A 13,286-nucleotide genomic window follows, 5' to 3' on the forward strand; every position below is an offset into this window, starting at 1 on the left:
ATGAAATTTTTTGTGCTTATCCGGTATCTATGAGAATCGGCCAACATCTATTTTTCATCCCCCTAAATTATAAGAGTAAGGCAGAACAGCGTTTGCCGGGTCAGCTAGTCTATTATATAATATATTATAAGCGTGATGATCATTTGTTGGTTATTTAATAGATTAGCTCATACAATTCGAATTTGAATGACAAACATGCTCTATTTTAGTAAATTTATGAGAATAATATTTTATAGCTTTACAGACCGTTTATTATCTACATGGTTAGTAGAGGCATGATCTATTTTTAATGTATATTTCTTTGAAAGTTAATAGAGCGTTGGTGTATTAGTTTAGCAGTATGCATCCTACATATTAGAAGAGATTTGAGAAATATAAGTTGAATATTGTCTTTATAAGAGAATATGTCGTATAGATGGCAATCGATCATCAGCACTCTTGAACATAGACAGAAACATCTGCAGGGCCTCTGCAAATACTTTGCTCGCAATAAAGGGAAAAGGGTTAAGGAAAGGAATAATGGAATAAACTGGGAACTGGGGTAAGAAACCAAATCTGTGTCGAAGTATACTTGAATACCACACATGAAATATTTATATCCCATCCTCACACATCATCAATTATTTTTATAAAAAATATTGCACTAAATAGAATGATACTACTATGTATTTCCATCCTGATCTCATAAAATCTACATATGAGACAAGGCACCTTAGCATGCAAACGTGTCGGGTACATGTAGGTACGCCCAACACCCGTACCCATACTGTTCAAACATGGAAATTCCGGCATATTCAGTCGGCACGATTGAAATGACTACTGTTATAGAATAGAAATGTATTTTATGCAAAATAAATGGTATCAATGCGAGTTATTATTAGCACAAGTTGTAGAAAAAATGGAAATTTGCCGCAACAATTCTTAAATTCAATTTTCGATGCATGGGAGAGGACTAAAGTTTGCAAAAACGAAATGTAGCTATAGAATATATAAATTAACTGCGGCAAACATAATACATATTGAATGTTATGTAATGTTTACACTAATTAAATGCATCAACAAACTTTGAATGTTTTGAGAGTGAATCCAGAAGGCAGATTATACAAAATAAAACTACAGTTAAGGACCATAAAAAATACTTTCCACTCTTGCTGTTCAGTACGCGTTAAGAATATTCTTCGAAGGCGTGAAAACTTTTAATGATGACACTCGTGAACGCCTAACTGATTCGGCTTCATTTCAGCCGATTTCAATTATACTTTTTTACAGCGCAGTTTCACTTCAAAATCGCGAGTGTACGAACAATGTTCAAGTGCCCTCAACGGCAAAGCCGACCTGATTTTCACATTTAGTATTTACCTATTTCAAAGCAACACAATGACTCGGGAAGGCATCCTCATAAAAGATGCTCGGTTAAGGGCTGTGGCCTTATTCCTCAACTGGAACACGCTACATTTATTTAAAAGTGTTTTCCTCCCGCGTTGTCTGTCGTATTGTGGCATGGAAAATCTGCTCACAAATGTTTATGGAATTTGAAAAATGACAATTTTGTTCCTGAATATGGTTTAAGGGATACGCATTAAAACTCTGTATTTAGTATACTTAACTGTACTAGCAAATTCATTTGTTAATTTTTAAAACACTTAATTTTGCCAGAGTTACGATATTAGTTCTAATGAGACAATTTTTTTTAATTAACAATTAAAATTCTCGGCATTTCGATCCTGATTTAATTGGACACATAATTAAATAACAGTATTAAATTCTATCACAGAATTAGAAATGCGAGTTACCTATCTGGATACTGGATAGTTTGAAATGGGAACGCCGAGATAATCTATTTATCGTTTCAGGAAGGTGAAATGGCGCGAAGCTCCATTTCTAACTCCGCTTGTTTATAGAAAAAATATACAAGAAATTAACTGATACATTGTAGTATCTTTTTGAAATTTGCTATTTATACAATCTATTCGTTTGAAACATTATTTCAAAGAGAGTATAATTCGATTTTTTACTCGCGTGATTGTTATAAGCTACGATAATCGTGATGATCACGTTTTATAGCCATTTAGTGCATGTTATGTCGATAATCGATATGAGTCTTTCTATTGTACACGTTACGATATAGCACAAGGTAATTAGTGGTATTTAATATTTATTAAATAATATTTTACAACTTATACGCACGCTTTCGGGACAATGGAATAAAAAAACCTGGATTCTAAATCAGTTGTTTATCTATCCACATTGAATTAAAAATATACAAAATATTTTATATTAGTAGATATATATTATATTTGTGTACTTTAAATAACGTAAATGTTTTTTACGCCTACATTCACAGTTCAATTTTGTTGTTGTTGAAGGTACCACAATATTCTTGCTGTTCGTAAACTACTATTATTATATGAAAACGACGGATGCTACATAATCTGTTCATAAAAAGTATGAAATTCGTCGTCAACATTTACTTTACATATTACTGTATACAAAGTATACTTGCTGAAGCGAACAAAAGCTTAGTTCTTAAGTCCAAAAACAAAGTTAGGCAACAACAAAATTGTTAAAATTGGCTTCAGGGCTTATGTGTTTCAATACAACTAACTTATAAGTGTAGAGTTAAAACAAATTTGAATATGACAATGTCGAATTTAATTAAGATCAATTACCACTCAATGATACGTATATAGAATTGAGATTATTGTAGGTAGGTACTAACCCGTTAGCTAGTTTGTATTGTCTGCGTCTCTGATGGGAATTTGATACTAAACAATTTTCATAAAGCATATTGAATTTTGAAACAGCTTTGTCTATGTATTGCCATTTAAATATATATCCAGAAACTTTTGCGTTTAAAACGATCAGGAGCATTTAAAATTGCATCTACCCTATTCCACTTCCTTATACGAATACCTTGAATAAAATTTTGCTCATCTAAAGTATTTATATTCAGCAACACGTGTTCGTTACTCTTGAAAGAAATTTGGATAATAAAAGCGCGGAAATGCTTGATACACAGTACTCAGTAAATTGCTTACTCACTCTATATTGACTAATATCGATGCAAGATGATTTGGCCTGAACGATTCAATACATGCGTGGAATAAGACTACCTAATAAATCCCAGAACCATCTCAGAATTTGCTACAGCGTGGATGGAATATAAATTATATGAGTAATACGGTCACAGAGGTTTCTGAGTGCCCAATAACTTCTATGGCACATCAGAGGGTGGACGATGTATAAAATTCAGTGTCACTTTACTTTTCTGATGTATTTGTAGATTTTCTGTATTCCTCTATGTAATAAATATTACTCAATAGACGTTATAGTGTTGGATTTTTATAATAAAGTTTTAGTTTTCAGTTACCATGTTCAGTAGCTAGCGAGTGCTTCTTAGAACCTAATGTTAGTCCCAGAAACTAAATAACTATTCCACAACAACATTGTTAACAAAATTGTTCTATTAAAATTTATCCGTCGTGGCTAATTTAAGAATTTATTGCGTATAATTATTTATGAATTTGTAAAATATTATGAAATATCTCTCCTATCGGAAAAGAGAATCAAAGCATGCGTCGAAGCTTCATATAAACCAAAGACTATAGGCTAGACAGTGTCTGTCATATTTGCATCAATATACGCAAGATCCAATAAACATTTTACTAGGTGTTAGAAAAATACGTTTATTATAAACTGCCTCAGCTCCCTAAGCTTCCCGCTGTGGCTCCAACCTTGATAATTAAAATAAACCAATAGCAGTGTATCGACAGGAAATTTATAGACATAAACTCATATTTCAAACGAAGTACTAAATTAATACACGTTTCACGTTATAGGATATGCTCGCGTGTGTATGTTTCGAATCCAGTATGTATTCATAGATCTTATGACCTTGACAGCTGAGTCGAAGGTTGAATACCATCGGTCAATAATATTTTAATACTGGTTAATAAAACGCTTTAGTGCAGATGAACTTGTTTTCTTACCGCTTGTTCAAACGAAAAGCGCACACGAAATTTTATAATGAACGGTCGTGTTCCAATATTTATTATGCTTACGCGATGTTATTTTTGCTAATAAACATGGGTTAGTTGAAATTACTTTGTGCAGTACCAAGTTGTTGACACGCAAATAATAAAGCACATACGAAAACGAGTGAAATGGGCAATTTCTCTTACTTAGGAGGATGAAGAGAAAAATTGGCCCATCTAGTGTACTTCTATCTTCATAAATTATCATTGTTTTAATATCATCACATCAATTTAGTGATTTTGCAGCAAAAAGCGCAAATTTCGGTGTGTGTTATTTTTAAAAATATAAAATATGTCAGTCTAAATAGGTTTATAAATCTATTTAAAAATCTAAAAATGAATATTTAATAATTATATTATGTTCTTTATGATCGCCACGATTCTTAAAAATATCTTAAATACATGCAATTAAGATATCTACCTACCTAGAATATGCCCAATATTTTTTTGTTAAATACGTACATTTCGAACAAAGTGTTTGTTATTAGACACTATAAAATATATTATTATCATCCTCCACTTCTTTTTGGGTTGTCTGGGAGAGATCACTCCGGAACATCTCCGTCTCCTGCTTGTCTGGTTTCGTTATCGTATTTACAAGTTATTCTCGCTGTTTCATAAACTCTGACACTCAAATAATACAAAGCAATAAAATACAAATAATAACAAAGAAATAAAATTAATACTTGTATAAAAAATCATTGCTAATATTGTGTGTAACATCGTATAATGTTTATTTCAGATTTTCTTTGATTGGATATTTGAAACTTTGAAACGTTCTCATGATTATTGTTGAACTTGGCGAAAGTTAATTGAAAATGTTACGATATTCCAATTATCCAGTGTCGGTGTTGCCACAGGTTCAATTAAAAATTCCATTCAAGAATATGTGCCAGTTTGTTTTTAATTAAGCAAGCTAAAACACTCCTGACATAGTTGAAATATAGTCGTTTATATGATAAAGATATATGTTAATTGCTGCTATATGTTTTATCACTGCGCTAAAATTACAGTCTTTACTTTTACAACTAAAATAAGAAGGAATATCAGTATTTACACAACAATAATTGAGCTGATGAAACAGAGGTAGCCAAATAGTAAAAATCAGTTAGCCTGAAAACTCAAACTACGCTCAAATACAATACAAACTTTCGAGCTACAGATCATTAACTTGTCAGGTTTCAGCGTGGAGAACGAGTAGAAAACTTAAATTAATAGTTGTCTAGTTGTCTAGATAAATGCTTTGTATTTTCTGCACATCTGAGACAACTATTTATATCAACGCTTGGCTTATCCAGAGTTCTAAAGCAATCCGCGCCGGGACTACATTGTAGGCACCTCTTTTGCTAAGTGACAACTGGCGTTTAGGATGTTACATCCACGTGTATTCTCATTAGGGATTTAAATGTTATTGCTGTTTCTTGTTTGTTATAGTGGATGAATTGCCTTGTGAAGTTCTGTCTTTCTAACAACTTTGTTAGTACTTAGTTAAATAAATTAACTGTCCGTTTTGAAACAGTTGAAATTTTGTTAAAGCTATTGTTACTCAATTATTCAAATTCGAATATTATTTGTACATATATAGTATGATATATACATTAAACAGTATTTCAATAATACAAATTCATATGCAAATACAAAATTTTTCATCAATTAAAAAAGTATGCAATCAATTTCTGTGTGTTAATAATTATTTTCTACAAAACTTTATCGTCGCACCTTTGCGGGAGGCATCACAGCAGAGACTAAAATAGGACCAAATGACAGTATTTTCCTATTAAATACCAAAAGAATAACGCCAATGCTTAAAAGCCCACGGAGTTATCAAGTAACAAAGCCGAAAAAAAAAAATCTAATTGACCTGATTAATTGGTTCATAAGGAGGTTAGTATCATCGTATTATGTTATCTGTGGTATCATTATCATACATAGATTTGAATAATTCCTTACGTTGCTACGTATTTAAAGTCTCTCATACATAAAACAAAAAATTAATTTTTGTTTAGTGCAATAAATAATAGATGAGGTGGTGAAATTTTTGCGTTGAAATAATTTTACGAAGCAGTTTCGAGGACATTTCAAATCAACAAAAGCTTTCTTTGATGTCACAAACAGAAAATTATGTATAACTAGAAATTTTAAGTCATTGAGGAATCGCAAATGAATTTCGATCCAATGATATTCTATTTCACGGAGGATCCTTTGGTATTCAACAAATTTATCTTTGACTATTCAATAAACGCTGTAAAGACACTTGAATGATTCAAATTTCTCATAAAATCTCATTCCTTCAATATTGTATTTAGAAAAGCCGTTGACAATATAACAATTACTCTCGACATGATTTTCGACTCGTAACAGTATACTTTTCGAAAGCGATTTAATTAAATTTACGTTGGCTAAATTAAAAATCTAAATTCACCTATTTCTATACAGTATTTACTATTTTATGAAGAAAACTTGAAAGTACACCAATATTGTTTAATACAGGTACATTTAGGTAATTGAAATTTGTCAATGTAATAAATTCCTTTCATATTTTCATGCGACTTGCGAGGTTGGTTACAACCTCTGAGTATATATGTGACGCTTATATTAATTTTTTGGAAAACTTAAACTGTCTTTTAAATTCAAATACTAGGTACCTATATCTAGACATGCGATACCAAACGAGAATTCAAAGTTGGATTGCGATCAATCGAAGCAGAATGTCAGTTCAAACGGTGTTTGCTGGTCTTGGCTAGCTGCATCTAAGACGTAAGGGAAATAAACATGTTAAATAATTTATAGCCTTCCTTGAATGTTTGATGACAATTTTTATGTTTTTTTTAATTACTATTACGAAAGCAAGTCGCTGTAATATAAGTCGTAAAAGAACGAATATCTTTGCACAGAAATAAAATTAGATATATAAATGGAATTGACAAAACAGTTTGGTTGGACGGAACTGAAAGGTTGCTTATACGTGATTTTTGGTGAAAGGATTTATTCAGCAAATATGGGATTAAGTTCGGGCTTCGCAAATAATCAGCGTTCGATTTAAATACAACATTGAACGATAACGTTCATATAAATCTATAATAATACGATGATAAATTTATGCCACGATTAATCTGTGAGTATTATGTTGTTATTGAATCCTTATTACTGAATTATGTTGCCTGAAATATACGTTATGTTTCACGCTGTTATACAATTTTTAAATATATAAAAATGCGCCCAATGGTCCTAATTTATGATAATAGAAGAATTAAAAAGTATGAAACCACGTGTAAATAACATATAAATACGCAAGATTGTCGCGTCGCTGTCGAGTTAAGTTTACTCGGTTCGCTAAATCTGAGCAAACACTTCAGTATTATAGCTTATAGCAGGTCTATGTAAACAAGTGTACCAGTCGGCTGAACATACAAACATTATTATGTACGCTACGTGTGTTTGGCGTCTTATTCAGAGTGGTGATTTATATCTTCAATCAGAACAACACAGAGGTAGGTAAGCCGTCCAATATTCATATACACATAAGTAGGTAATTTTCTTCATAGAATCTATTGTGTCAGAGAATTTATTAATGATAGGATTTTAGCTTAATGATATAAAAATCATACATAGATATACGCTTATATAAATAGCCTTTACTTACATACCAAAATACTGGGTATGTATGTATATAAAAGGAGTTTTATTTTTAAATTTAACAGAAAGATAAACTTGTAAAACATTGTTCTTCCTGAAAGATTTCCTATATTTAATATATTTCAAGATACACTTATAAATTATTCCCGAACAACGAACCACTTGAAACTCACGATTCCATTTACAATAGAAATACCTCCCGGCAGTTATTAAGAAGTATTTTTAATTATTAAACAAAGCCACTGCCAAATTAGTATCGTGTTTCATTTCTCCATCTATCGTTCCTTTTTATTCCCGAGGGTAAAAATGTGTACAATATATTCACTTTACTTGGTTTTAAATCATTTTTACACTTATTTGAATAATTAAGCGGTGGAAATTGAAAATATCCAATCGTTTTCGGATAGTGCGTTTGTATATATCTATACAATATGGAACAAATATTGTTAAAATGTTCCTGTGTCAGACACACACACGCACACACACCATCAGCCCATATATGTTCCCACTGCTGGGACACGGGCCTCCTATGAGGGTTCAGGCCATAATCCACCTTATAGCCTGTGTCAGACGAATAATTATAATTTTATATGTTGTTATTTTTTTCTTAATGTATTGAGGATAAACGTAATCGGTAGCGTATACAATGAACATTGAAAATCATATTTCCAGGTAATAGAAACTCCATGAAAAACAATGCGATATTGAAATCTTAACATTACATCTCAATGTTTTTTCATAGAACGATTAATTATTTTTTTTAATTATACAATTTAATTTGCCTCCCGAAACATAAATTGTGTAGTTAAAAAAATTACCAAACAAAAAATTATTTAGCAAAAATTATCAACCCTTTCAGGGTAAAACCCGCATCGCTGTTCAAAGTACAAACAACAGAGCTTTTCTGGCGCTGTTAAATCGCATAGCATTTAATTTTGTTTACCGAACCATTAAGTGTTATTCGTAAATAAAATTTTATAAAATACGAAAATCGGTTATAAATTTGTTTTTGGGTTGAGAACAAGGCAAATTTAATATTTAATTCGATAGAGATGCGGTTAAACTTGATATATATAATAAGTATAAAATAGTATTAGTACTATTTCTTCTTTAAAATTTGTTTTATAAGATCAATCAAAATCGAGTCGAGATTAAGAACTAAAGTTTCAGCTATAATGTCAACTAAATTCATTTTTAACATTTAATATAAATAAAACATAGAAATAATTGCAAATTAACATTATTTTGCTTTTTATTCCTTATAAACAATTATGAAATTCACATATGAGTAAAAGTTTGAATTATAAACTAATTTAGTGTGAGAGATTAATAAATTTGTGTACCAAAAAACATCAATTTCTATATAATTTTTATATAGATAAAAATATGAAGTAAAAATAGGTATTAAAACGAAAATTTACAATAGAGCAGTTGCATCGAAAGCTCACATTTTTGAAATAGGTTCACTTATTTGTATGAAGTATCCAGTCTAGAAAATCGGAAAACGCTTCCACATTTTTCTGTCAGGTCATTTTTCAAAGATTGAATCAACAGCCATCCAAAGGCAAATCTTGAAGAGGGAATGTTAAGAAATTTTGATCGATGATGCAATAGTTAAGTTTGTTCCGCGTGGAGATAGCATGTCTGCGTTTGAAAGAATTACAATATATATTTTTTTAAGAATGTACTAAAGATATGGCAAAAACATGGAAGTCCGTAAACGACGAGTTATTTTGATAGTTATGAGTATGCTTGTTTTATCACATAAATAAGCATTTTCGTATAATTTTACTTTATACTAGCTGCGCCCCGCGGTTTCACCCGCGTAAGTCCGTATCCCGTAGGAATATCGGGATAAAAAATAGATGTTGGCCGATTCTCAGACCTACCCAATATGCTTACCAAATTTCAGAGGAATCGGTCAAGCCGTTTCGGAGGAGTATGGCAACGAAAACTGTGACACGAGAATTTTATATATTAAGAAGATATTCATATTGTAATTAAAAGTGTTAACAAAGTAATATTTTACGGTAGATTTCTTAATATTTGTATGTTAATTCATAACAAATATATACCCTATGTGCGAAGAGGCATTCTACACAAAAAAAAATCAGCAAAGTATGGTACGTTTATTTCATCGATACCCTTGCATTCAGTTAAGCAAAAAAGGTTATTTTTAATTAAGCCTTGAAAGTTAGGAATAACAACAACGATTCAATTGTCAATGCATGGCAACATGCCAAAATTGCTTACATAATACCAGGATTACTGTCTCCGGGCCACTGGGTTGCCATATATGACGTGAATCAATGAAAATAACTTGAAAATAAAACGAAAGGTCTCCATCCTCTTCCATTTCACGTAAGTACGTACATTTAGATATTAAAAAGTTGGCTCATTACCACGCTCATTGTAAAGCTTTGAAAGCGTCGAGTTAAATAATACAATGAACAAATTGCTTTAAAAATCCCTTATAAAGGCTTTAGCTTCGGAATATTTAATTTTAGGGTTTCTTGTATTCAGCATTTTTACTTTCTCTTTTTGTTATATAAATTTGAAACTATTGATTTGATTGCTGATCTCTTAATGTGTAAATTCAGTTATAAATTGAAAATAATTAGAAAATTGAAGAGTATGTTATTGCAGTGTGTTGAATAGTGACAGTGTAGTAAATAATTATTTATCATAGAACAAGGTTTAACAAATATCCCGTACTAGCTTGGTATTTATAACCAGTCCTCAATATTAAACCATATTTGAGGACCAATATAAAGCTACAATTTTTTCACTTACAAATTGAATTACACCGAATTAATGCTTCATTTTAATGTGAAACGAAAAATACACATATCTACTTCGGCTTCTATTTACGTTCACATTTTAAGAAACAAACAATTGATAGAAAATAACCTTCTACGTCTAAAAGTCTACAATTTGACTCAGTTTTATGATCGACTTTCTGCATGACAAAATAGCTGATCGACAAAATGTGTCCTGTTGCTTGGAGTCGGTCACACATCAAACACGAGGTCTTATCCTGCCAGACAGAGACATTTTTTATTTGCCTTGATAAATTCTAGGGCACCTTGGTAATAACGCTCAGACCATCAATAACGTAGCGTAAGAAATAGAATAAGAAAAGAAAGTTACATTTTTAAAAATATACAATCTTATATATCACAAAAATAAATGTACTTAAAATTGAGGAAAAATGAAATTATTATGCAATGAAAATTATAAAACCACTTGAGGAAAATAACATTTTGAATTAATTTTTTGCATAATCTCGATTTCTGGATAAAAGCAAGCAAACAAGTAAGAAATATAAGACGTAACAGCCCTATAATGTGCACCTACAACACCTTTATTCACGTTAAGAACCAATTGCTTATTGACGTCGCTTGGTGACGCTAATTGGTGGCTTTCGTTCGATTTAATGAAATATTTTCTGTTAGAATCCAGCTGCGTCTATGGTTTATAAAATATCACAAATGAGAATCTACCACAATAGAAGAGACAACAAAAGGATTCCATTGGTATTTTGTATTTATTCGTAAAGAAGTCGAGATAATAGAATAATTTTTTGTTGAAATCTCTGCTTTATTTTTGATTACTACATCAGCGAGAAGCATACAATTATATTTGAGATGCATTTCTTATTTAAGATTAAATTATTGTTATCGTAACTATAAGCTTAACGAATTAATTGTTTTACCAACTATCACAGAATGTTAAATTAGATAACAATCAAGGAATAATTCCCATAGCTTAGCTGAGTTATTTAAGATTAAAATTACTTCACGTCCAACTAGTTTTAAGAGAACAAAACTTCTTCTTTGTAGCATAATTTTAATACTACTTGAAACTTAATTAATTATGGCATGCTAATATCACACAAAGGAAAGATTTTTGTATTTATGTTTATACAATTGTTATAAATAGATAGTTCAAATTCTGAAAACGTAATGAAAATCATTTTTTTTTAAGTGGTACGGACCAAAGTTTGTCAATAAAAGCTAACATATCTATGACTGTATTCATCTGATATTCACCAGAATATGACGAATAGATGTACTTCAATATATCTCAAGGGGATAAGACTCCTTTGTTTGTGTAATTCAACTTCCAATTTCCCACTATCCACAGCTTTTATATTGCTTCAAAATCTTTTCCCGATCCAATACAAGATCAAATACGAAGCCAAAGCATGAAGATTAGTCCACGCGTGCGATTGAACAGAAATGTAGCCTAGATTTTATCTAAGCCCTGCTTCACTGAAGTGAAAATCCGAATAAAATGCTTTAACAAGTAATATAGGAGCGGTGAGAGACTAGACGTAATAGTGAAAACGTATTTGTGGTGCTTCCGAAAAAAACATTCAGACTATCTTACTTTTGACTTTAAAAAGTTTATTCTATTGTCATAGGCTTCGGAAGAAAATTATATTTATCACTATAAATTAACATACTTATTGGTATACAAAGCGTCTCAAAATACCGTTTATATTTAGGTAAATGTCATTGACAGGTAAATCCGTTTAAAATTACGTGATTAGTGAAGAAATATAAAAAACTTTTAAATATTTCGCTTTCATTTGCAATAAAAGCCAGCTTAAGAAGATTAAGAAATCTCGAATTAGATATTGATAACATAAAATACCTATTACATTTGCCGTGTACGCCTCCGTGAGCCGATTTCGCATCGATTGTAATGTAAGAATAAGTCTATGAAAGTTATGTGGAGCTAATAGATATTAATCCTATAGGATGATTATAAGATTATTGTTGGTTATAACTAATTGTATAAATCACATCACATATATTTCACAATTAATGCACTTTATTAATATACTTTATTAAAAAGTCGTGACACATACTCGTAGGTTTAGGCTTTGTCATGGAATTTTGGTCAGTTTCTAAAGATGTAATAATCATCAAAATACTATTTTATCTATTTTAGATAAAAAATCAATTTAGGCGGAAATCTTTGCGAATCCTTCTAAGCATCCAGATTTTGTTAGATATAACATAAAATCTTCGAAAAAAAAATCCGTCGATATATCTTACATTATTTATAATTTATACAAAAATGTTTTTAAATCGTCTCATTTTTAATAACAAGGTGAAGATTATTCGTTCGGCAACTATTTAATTTCAAAAGAAATTACTGATTATTTGAAGTATCAAACAATTAATAAATAAAGCATTATTTTTACAATGTTTTCATTAAATTATTCGTTATATAACATGTTGAAATAATCAACAGAGAAACATAGTAAAAGTTAGTCAAAGCAAGTTTGCAAGCAAAAGAATTTTTTACATATTCAAGTAATGTTATTTGGGAATGCGTAGGAACCTTCTATTAAGTAGGAAGTTTTTGCAAAATTAAACGAAATATTTTCGTATTCATGAGAATGTTTTTCGGTGACATCTTCCTGTCAGGGGCCGTCGCCTAGCAATTCAACTACATTTTTACAAATGGAAGCCATTTCTTTGCATGGGGAAGTGAAATGGCCCTAGGTTTGACACAGTGAAATGTTTATCGCACTTTCCTTTGTTTACATTGCATAAATATCACAAAAAGCCAACGCAATATGCGAATGTGTTGCGATATTTT

The 13,286-nt window shown here is 30.8% G+C and overlaps 1 protein-coding gene across 1 annotated transcript in view; it reads right to left on the bottom strand.

Moving 5' to 3' along the window:
• Positions 1 to 13,286, bottom strand: part of LOC119832506 (voltage-dependent T-type calcium channel subunit alpha-1H-like) — an 86,205-nt gene that overhangs the window by 53,489 nt on the left and 19,430 nt on the right. The gene's annotated exons all lie outside the window — the stretch shown is intronic.

This window comes from Zerene cesonia, chromosome 15, assembly GCF_012273895.1.
Source record: "Zerene cesonia ecotype Mississippi chromosome 15, Zerene_cesonia_1.1, whole genome shotgun sequence".
Classification (NCBI taxonomy): Eukaryota; Metazoa; Arthropoda; class Insecta; order Lepidoptera; family Pieridae; genus Zerene; species Zerene cesonia.